Below are 8,213 nucleotides of genomic sequence, written 5' to 3' on the forward strand. Positions count from 1 at the left end.
CTGCTGCAGCCGCGGCACTGCCATCCCCAGGGCTGTGCCCGGCCCCGAGAGGACTCAGGCCCTACAGCAACACCAGGGCCACCAGGGCAGCAGGGCAGGGCCATGGCAGCAGCACTGGCAACACCAAGTGCTGCTGCTGCTGGGCACAGCTGCTGGGCCAGCCCTGATCTGCCCCCAGCTCTGCACACAGACATTGCTGCTGCAGCTCCAGAGAAGGAAACAGAAGGGGCATCTCTGGTGAAAACTCTGCTGGGAGATCCTTTAGTTCCTGTAAAGCCTCAAGGAAACCAGCCTCTCATTGACACAGTCTGTGACCGTAGGGAAGGTGGAGAGAAACAAAATGAGAAATGGCACAAAGAATGACATTTCTGTGTGGACAATATGAAAACAGTAAAAGAAAGGAAAACACCCACAACCAAACAAAGAAGAAGTTTGAAAGGTGACTTTTATTACAAGTCATTTGAAGACATTTGCCAGCAGTTTAATATTTCTGAAAGCATCCAGTGATCAGTGTCCACACTGCAGCCTTGAGCTCCTGGTTCCTCAGGCTGTAGATGAGGGGGTTCAGGGCTGGAGGCACCACCGAGTACAGAACTGACAGCGCCAGATCCAGGGATGGGGAGGACATGGAGGGGGGCCTCAGGTGAGCAAACATGATAGTGCTAATGAACAGGGTTAGAACAGGCAGGTGAGCGAGGCATGTGGAAAAGGCTTTGTGCCGTCCCTGTTCAGAGGGGATCCTCAGCACAGCCCTGAAGATCTGCACATAGGAGAAAACAATGAATACAAAGCAACCAAATTATAAACAGGCAGTAACAGCAAGAAACCCAAGTTCCCTGAGGTAGGATTTAGAGTAGGAGAGCTTGAGGATCTGTGGGATTTCACAGAAGAACTGGCCCAGGGCATTGCCATGGCACAGGGGCAGGGAAAATGTATTGGCTGTGTGCAGCAGAGCATTGAGAAAGGCACTGGCCCAGGCAGCTGCTGCCATGTGGGCACAAGCTCTGCTGCCCAGGAGGGTCCCGTAGTGCAGGGGTTTGCAGATGGACACGTAGCGGTCGTAGCACATGATGGTCAGGAGATAGTACGCAGCTCCAATGAAGAACAGAAAGAAAAAGAGCTGTGCAGCACATCCTGAGTAGGAGATGATCCTGGTGTCCCAGAGGGAATTGTGCATGGCTTTGGGGACAGTGGTGCAGATGGAGCCCAGGTCCGAGAGGGCCAGGTTGAGCAGAAAGAAGAACATGGGCGTGTGCAGGTGGTGGCTGCAGGCTACGGCGCTGATGATGAGGCCGTTGCCCAGCAGGGCAGCCAGGGAGATGCCTAGCAAGAGGCAGAAGTGCAGGAGCTGCAGCTGCTGTGTGTCTGCCAATGCCAGCAGGAGGAATTGCCGAATGGGGCTGCTGTTGGACATTTGCTGTGCCTTGGCATGGGGATCTGTAACAAAAGAAATCATGGAATAGCTGTGTTTGGAGAGGATTTTAAATATCCCAGCACAGCCTGGGGGCACTTTTCCCCCACTGCCTGCCCAGGGCTCTGCTGCCCGGAGCTGTCCCTGCCAGCAGCTGCTTCCCTGTGCCCAGGGTTTGGCCCTGCCAGTGCTGCCAGAGCCCAGCCCAGCCCTGGGGGCTCAGGTCTGCCCTGCAGACCCCTCTCAGCTCAGACACTGCCCAGGGGCAGCTCCGGCTCTGCAGGCTCTGATGGCAACTTCAGAGAAACCCTGAGGAGGTTGGAATAGTGACACTGATGCTGCCTGGGAGGGGCCCTGTGCTGATTTCTGTCACTGCCTGATTTATTTAGATCAGAGATAATTTTTTTTTTTATTTGCCTCAAGCTGAACTAAAATGAATATCTATGGTCAATTTCCCATTCAGGTAACCCAAAACAATAGATTAAAAAAGCAGGACTTCCCCTTTCCTGCTGCCCCTGCCTTGCTATGCTCCCCGTATAATCTACTTGGAAATGTTCTGCAGGTAAATGCCGGGATGGGAGCAGTCCTGGACAATGCAGCATCATCACCACACAAGGAGAACACTTCCAAGCCTTACCAGCTGTCTCCTCCCACCCAGATCCTGTCCCCCAGTGCTGGGAGCAGCTGCCAGGGCTGGCTGAGAGCTGTCCCTGGCAGGCAGCAGAGTCCCTGCCTCAGCACAGCGCCCTGGGCTGCAGGACCCTGCTCTGCAGGACAGCCCTGGGCACCCCTGGCTGCTCTGCACAAGAGACAATCAGAGAATGTACTCACAGGGTCTGTAAGCATTGCGATGTTCCAGCTTTGGGAGACCATTCCAGGAGCTGCAGCTGCATTGTCCTGCAGCCAGAGGTTCCTGTGCCAAGGGCTAGTAGTGATTCTGCCCCAGGCACTTCTCAGCACCTTCCCAGCCCTGACTGATTGAAGCTCTCTGTGCCTCTGTGCTGTGCCCGGGGTGGCTGCAGGCAGTGCCCCAGCCCTGCTGCGCTGGCAGAAGTGCTGCTCATCAAGAGAAATGTGCTTTTGAAGCTCTTCTTGGTTACCAGGAGCTGCCTCTGTGCCAGGAGCCCAGCCCAGCTCAGCAGCACAGATGCAGCACAAGGACTTTAATGAGCCTCTGGGGCTTTGTGCTCAGGCCCTGAACATCAGTCCCTGAGAGGGAGCTGAAGAAACCTCTCCAGAACTCCAAGTCAGAATCCAACTCCAAACTTTCTTGGACTTTTAATGGGTCCCACTGAGGGACACAACTGAGAAAGTGTCCCCAGGCCCCAGGCAGAGCAGAGAACTGCAGGCACTGATGACAGGTGGGGACAAAGAGAAGACAAGTCTTGGTGCCCTGGGGCACAGCAGGGTCTGTGCCACCAAGGGCTGTGAGGAGACACCTTGTCCTGAGGCACTGGGGCCTCCTGGCACAGCCCCAGCCAGGCTGGGCACTGTCAGCCCCTTGTCCTGCCCTCAGCATCCCCCGCTAGCCCACATCCCAGTGGCCTCAAGGATCTGCTGGAAGGAGACCCTGGGGAGCCTTGCTCAGGAATGGCCCTGTATGCTCCCAAGGGACTGTAGGTTTTTCAAAGGACTTTGGGTTTGGCTTTTGCCTTGGAGTCTCTGAGAGGTTTTTTGCAAACATGGCCTCCCATTATCTGCTGTAATTAGTCCCTGGAGAGGCTTTGTCAGTAACAACACTCAGTGGGGCTCATTAATGCTTTCAGATACTCAAAGTTTTTTAAGGTACTTTGGATTTTCCTTTCCACACTGAGTGTCGAAGCAGTTTTTGTGCAATCCTGGCCTCCAATTCTGTCCTCCAAGGAGTCCATGAGGAGCTTGTGTTGGGGGTGGACCTCAGTGGGACCCATCCGTTCCTCGAGACACTTTGGGGTTTTCTTCCGACTCTGACTCCAGGAAAGGTTTGTGCAATCTACTCTCAGGCCCTGAGCTTCAAGGGCTCAGCTCCAAATGCTCATTAGGATCAAGCCATTTCTGACAAACCATGGCTGTTCCTTGATTTCCCTCTGGTCTAGTTCAGTTCAGCAAGAAGTTTTCCTTTTACAGTTATGGAGAAATATTTCAAAGAGCTTCTATGAAATAGGTAATCCTTTTTTAAAGTGTGTATCTCATTACTGTTCTCTTTAAAGAAGATGTGCTTGCAGCATTCTGCGATTGATATTGATGTAGGGCCGCCCCTAAGGAGGTCTGGTCAGGTCAGTGAAGTTGTACCTTGGAGCTGACTCAGTGTGGGCAGCCTTGCCTCGCATTCCCAAACCCCATGTGAGAAAGTTTTTTACCTTCAAAAATTTAAATGCTTTATTAAGGCCTTTTCAAAATATAACAGAAGACTGAATAAAGAATAGAATACAGCGCTGGGAGCAAAGAATTCAGACACCATGTCCTCATCTACAAAATGGATGTTCTGTCCTTTATACCTCTAGCCCCTCATAAAGTCCTGTCAATCGACTCCTTCACTGTCCAGTGGTGGAGATCACTGTCCTACACCTTGATTGGAGGTCAGGTGCTGCCACAGTAACAAACCAACCCTCCCAAATACCCCGACTACTGAGGCCATCCTGTGATAACAATGCAAGGGGGAGGGGAAGGATAACTGTACATCTACAAAATATCTCTTAACATATATTTAATATTCACCCATTAATTGTGAGAGTCAGCCACTGGTTTACTCATCTATAACACTATTCCCTTTTCTTTTCCTATAAGTCATTTTGCTCAAACAGTTAAGTAAAACATTTTCTCTCTCTCTCTTGAATGATTCATACCAGCACCTGTTGATGTGGGCAAGGACAGTGAGAACAGGAGAAAAAATCTCAGGTTTTCCTTAGACTAATTTGGAATGGACAAAAGGGTATCCCAGGGGTCCAGTATGGCTTTAACTCCCATCTACCGTGCCTATGTGGCTGCTACCCATAGTTGGTGTATCTTAGGGCTGAGTACAGAGACCAACTTGGTCCTGCCCTCCAGTCCTTGTTGAATTAAAAGACAACCGAGGAATTATAGAGGTCTGGTATGGCCTTTTGTCCCTTTGACCACTGAGGAAATTATAGAGGTCTGGTATGGCCTTTTGTCCATGCCTATGGGGTTGCTGCCCATGGCAGGGCTATGGAGCCTTCTTGGTAGAAAACAAAGGGACCAATACAGCCTTGCCCTCCTTCCTTTGTCTTATTTTCCTAAAGAAGCTGTCCCATTACCTTTTACAGTCCCTTGTGTACTTCTCTTTAACAGATGCTGGTAATTCTCACCCATGAAAACAGGGAGACAGTTTTTGAGCTGTGTCATGGGATGACCGCTTTTATCCCAATATCGTGTATTATGTCTGGCAGCTGTGTTTTTTTTCTCTCTCTCTCTCTCTCTTTTCACCCCCCCCCCCCCCCGGCCGTCTTGCCGCGGCGGGGCGGGGAGGGAGGAGGGAGGGGGACTGGGTGTACTTTGGCTTTTTGGCTTTTGGCTTTTGGCTGCTTGGCTGGCTGGCCTGCTTGCTTCTGCTTGCTACTTCGCTTGCTTGCTGCTGCCTTAGCCCTAGCTGATAGCTGCCTTTTTTCCCTTTGCTGCTTTCTGTGCTGTTTTTTTTTCCCTTTTCTTTCGTCCTCTCTTTCTTACCCTCCCCTGAAGATACTGGACCGGCTCCGGACCTGACCTGGGACGTCCGGCGGGACCTCCGGAGCCTGCGAGAGACGCTCGGCACCCTCCACAACACTGACTGGTTTTCTTTTCTTTTCTTGTGTTGGGGAGTGTTCTTTTGTTATTTGCCAATAAATAGGTTTTGTTTTCCACTTTGCTCCTCCAAGGAATTCCTTCCCGAACCCGGTATTGGGGGGGGAGGGGTGGTTGGAGATTTCCCCTAATTTGTCCTAAACCAGGACATCCTTCTTGGTGCGTTGGCCGGGAAAGAAGGCCAAAGACAGTGGAAAACAAACCTATAACAATAATATTTTGGTTTTGGTTGTTTGGTGGGCATATTGGTAATTCAGAATGTCATTTGGGGTGGAAGCTTGCCGGTATTTCTGGTCCCTAGGGGTTTTTGAAGCTTTCATATCTTTGTGGTCCCTAGGGTTATTTCCTTACCCAAAAATAGCTCTTGTGTTGTCCCTAATAAGTAGCTTTTGTAAGCGGGGGGCACTAACCAGAATAGTCATTGGGCTGGTCTTATGTGTGTGGATTTGTCGGATAAAAATGCTGGACTTTGTTTCAGGAATGTATGGATTGTTGTCATGGCTGTGTACTCAGTTTGTTTGGGGAGAAGAAGGCGAAGGGGCTTCTCAGCTTTTGTCTTCCTTCTCCTCCAAATTGTTGACGTCTCTATTAGGAAATGTTGAATTTCCCCTGAGTTTAAAAGAAACCATCTTTCTGGCATTTAATTTATTAAGCCTTTTCTATACTGTCTGGAGTGTATATAAAATGAAAGCCGAGATTTCTAGAGGGGTTAGAGAGACTCCTGATTCAGGAGTAAAACAAAGCAGGAAAAATCTTGACTGGAGTGGGAAATGGGAGGATATGGGCCAGACTTTAAAGGAATTTGCTGATCCTATAGACTGGGACTTTCCATCCGATCAAATTCAGAACCCAGTCGAGGTGGCAAAGTATTTGAGGGAGAAGTGCTATGGTAATACTAAGGAGGAAAGGATTACTGCAGTGAGCTGGGCCTTGGCGTTTGTTTACCGTACTCTGCTAGATACTGTGGAGCAGCAGATAGCAGACAGGGAACAGGGAGATAAGTTAGTTACTATCCCAGTGACCCAGGCTGCAGCTAACATCCCAGGCTCCAGGCTAGCAGCTGGATCAGACAATAGGCCCCAACCCATGGCTGTTGCAGCTAATACAAGAGGTGGAAAGTGTAAAGACAAGACCGATCGAAAGGTGGAAGATGATGATGATGATGCAGGAGAAGGACCCTCACCAAAATCAGAGGCCACATCAAGGGGCACAGATTCTGGAGCTAATACTGACTCCTTTTCTCTGAAGGACCTCAGAGGCCTAAGAAAGGATTACAGACGACAACCTGACGAATCTATAATTAGTTGGTTAGTCCGCCTCTGGGATGCTGCAGGGGAGGTTACGATTTTGGATGGTACTGAAGCGAGGCATTTGGGATCCCTGTCGCATGATACTGTCATCGATCAAGGTATGATGAGCAGGGCTAGCCCTCACAGCCTCTGGGAACGGGTCCTGGAGAGTGTAGCACAAAGATACTTATGTGCCGATGATCTCTATATGCAGCAGACACGGTGGAAGACCATAGAACAGGGGATCCAACGCCTGAGAGAGATGGCAGTGGCAGAGCTCATTTTCTCAGATGATATAACAACTAGGAATCCGGACCTGGTACCATGCACACCTGTAATGTGGAGGAAACTTGTGCGACTTGGGCCACCTGAATACGCTTCTGCCCTGGCAATAATGAAGCGGGATGATACATATGAGACTGTGCTTGATATGGCGAAGAAGCTTCGAGCGTATGCAGATGCTGTGCATGGACCAACTCATGCCAGAATTGCAGCAGTGGAAACCCAACTGCGAAAACTAGAGGACAAAATAGAGGAGAATCATAAGAAACTCCGGGAAGAGATTAAGGAGGACCTTATTCAAATCTCGGCTGTGCAAATTAGAGGCCCTGGTATCCAACGCTGGCGCTCCTTTGATGGGGAGAGAAGGTACACCCCACGGGCTGAGTTATGGGCCTTTCTGCGTGAGTCTGGAGAAGACATGAGGAGATGGGATGGAGAACCCACCACTGTTTTGGCACAACGGGTGCGTGATTTGAAGAGAAGAGGAAGTATCACCAAAAAGAGGGCAGCTCCGGTTGCTCGCAGCCGAGATGTTGAGTATGACGATGACCTGTCCGATCCACTTGAAGGAACTTCTAAGGCATACGCCCAAGGAAAGAAGGACAATCTGGCTTAGAGGGGCCCTGCCTCTAGCCAGGAAGAGGCACAACTTCTTCTGGCACCCCGACTACCGGTGCTGGGATGGATGTTCAGAGGAAAGGTTCCCTCTACCCACCATGCCACCAATGCTACTTGGAGTAAGTGGATTGCCCTCATTACGCAGCGCGCTCGAATTGGGAAGTTAAATCGCCCTGGGATCCTGGAAATAATTACAAATTGGCCCGAAGGTGAGAGCTTCAGTGTCGCGGATGAGGAACAAGAGCCAGTGACTCGGGTTGAGGAAGCTCCGCCATACAATCAGTTGCCAGCAGAAGAAACACGTTACGCTTTATTCACCGATGGTTCTTGTCGCGTCATAGGGATGAAACGGAGGTGGAAAGCAGCTGTATGGAGTCCCACTCGACGGGTTGCAGAGGCTACTGAAGGAGAAGGTGAATCCAGTCAATTTGCTGAAATCAAAGCTATTCAACTGGCCCTAGGTATTGCAGAGAGAGAGAAGTGGCCAAGGCTCTATTTGTATACCGATTCTTGGATGGTAGCCAACGCTCTATGGGGATGGCTGAAGAGATGGAAAGAGGCGAACTGGCAGCGCAGAGGAAAACCAATTTGGGCTGCGGAAGAGTGGAAAGATATCGCTACTCGGTTAGAGAAGTTACCTGTGAAGGTTCGGCATGTAGATGCCCATGTCCCCAGAAGTAGAGCTAATGAAGAGCAGCGAAACAACCAGCAAGTACATCAGGCTGCAAAGATAGGGGAGTTGAAGATAGATCTCGACTGGGAGCATAAGGGAGAGTTATTCTTGGCACGATGGGCCCATGATGCCTCAGGCCACCAGGGTAGAGATGCCACCTATA

General features: G+C 50.4%; 1 pseudogene; it reads right to left on the bottom strand.

Annotated features, from left to right (window-relative positions):
* Positions 1-481: 481 nt before the first annotated feature.
* Positions 482-1,429, bottom strand: LOC128945926 (olfactory receptor 14J1-like; annotated as a pseudogene).
* Between the last annotated feature and the right edge of the window lie 6,784 nt (positions 1,430-8,213).

Source organism: Melozone crissalis, unplaced genomic scaffold (assembly GCF_028551555.1).
Source record: "Melozone crissalis strain CALT ecotype California unplaced genomic scaffold, PUWL_Pcris_2 ptg000068l_1, whole genome shotgun sequence".
NCBI lineage: Eukaryota > Metazoa > Chordata > Aves > Passeriformes > Passerellidae > Melozone > Melozone crissalis.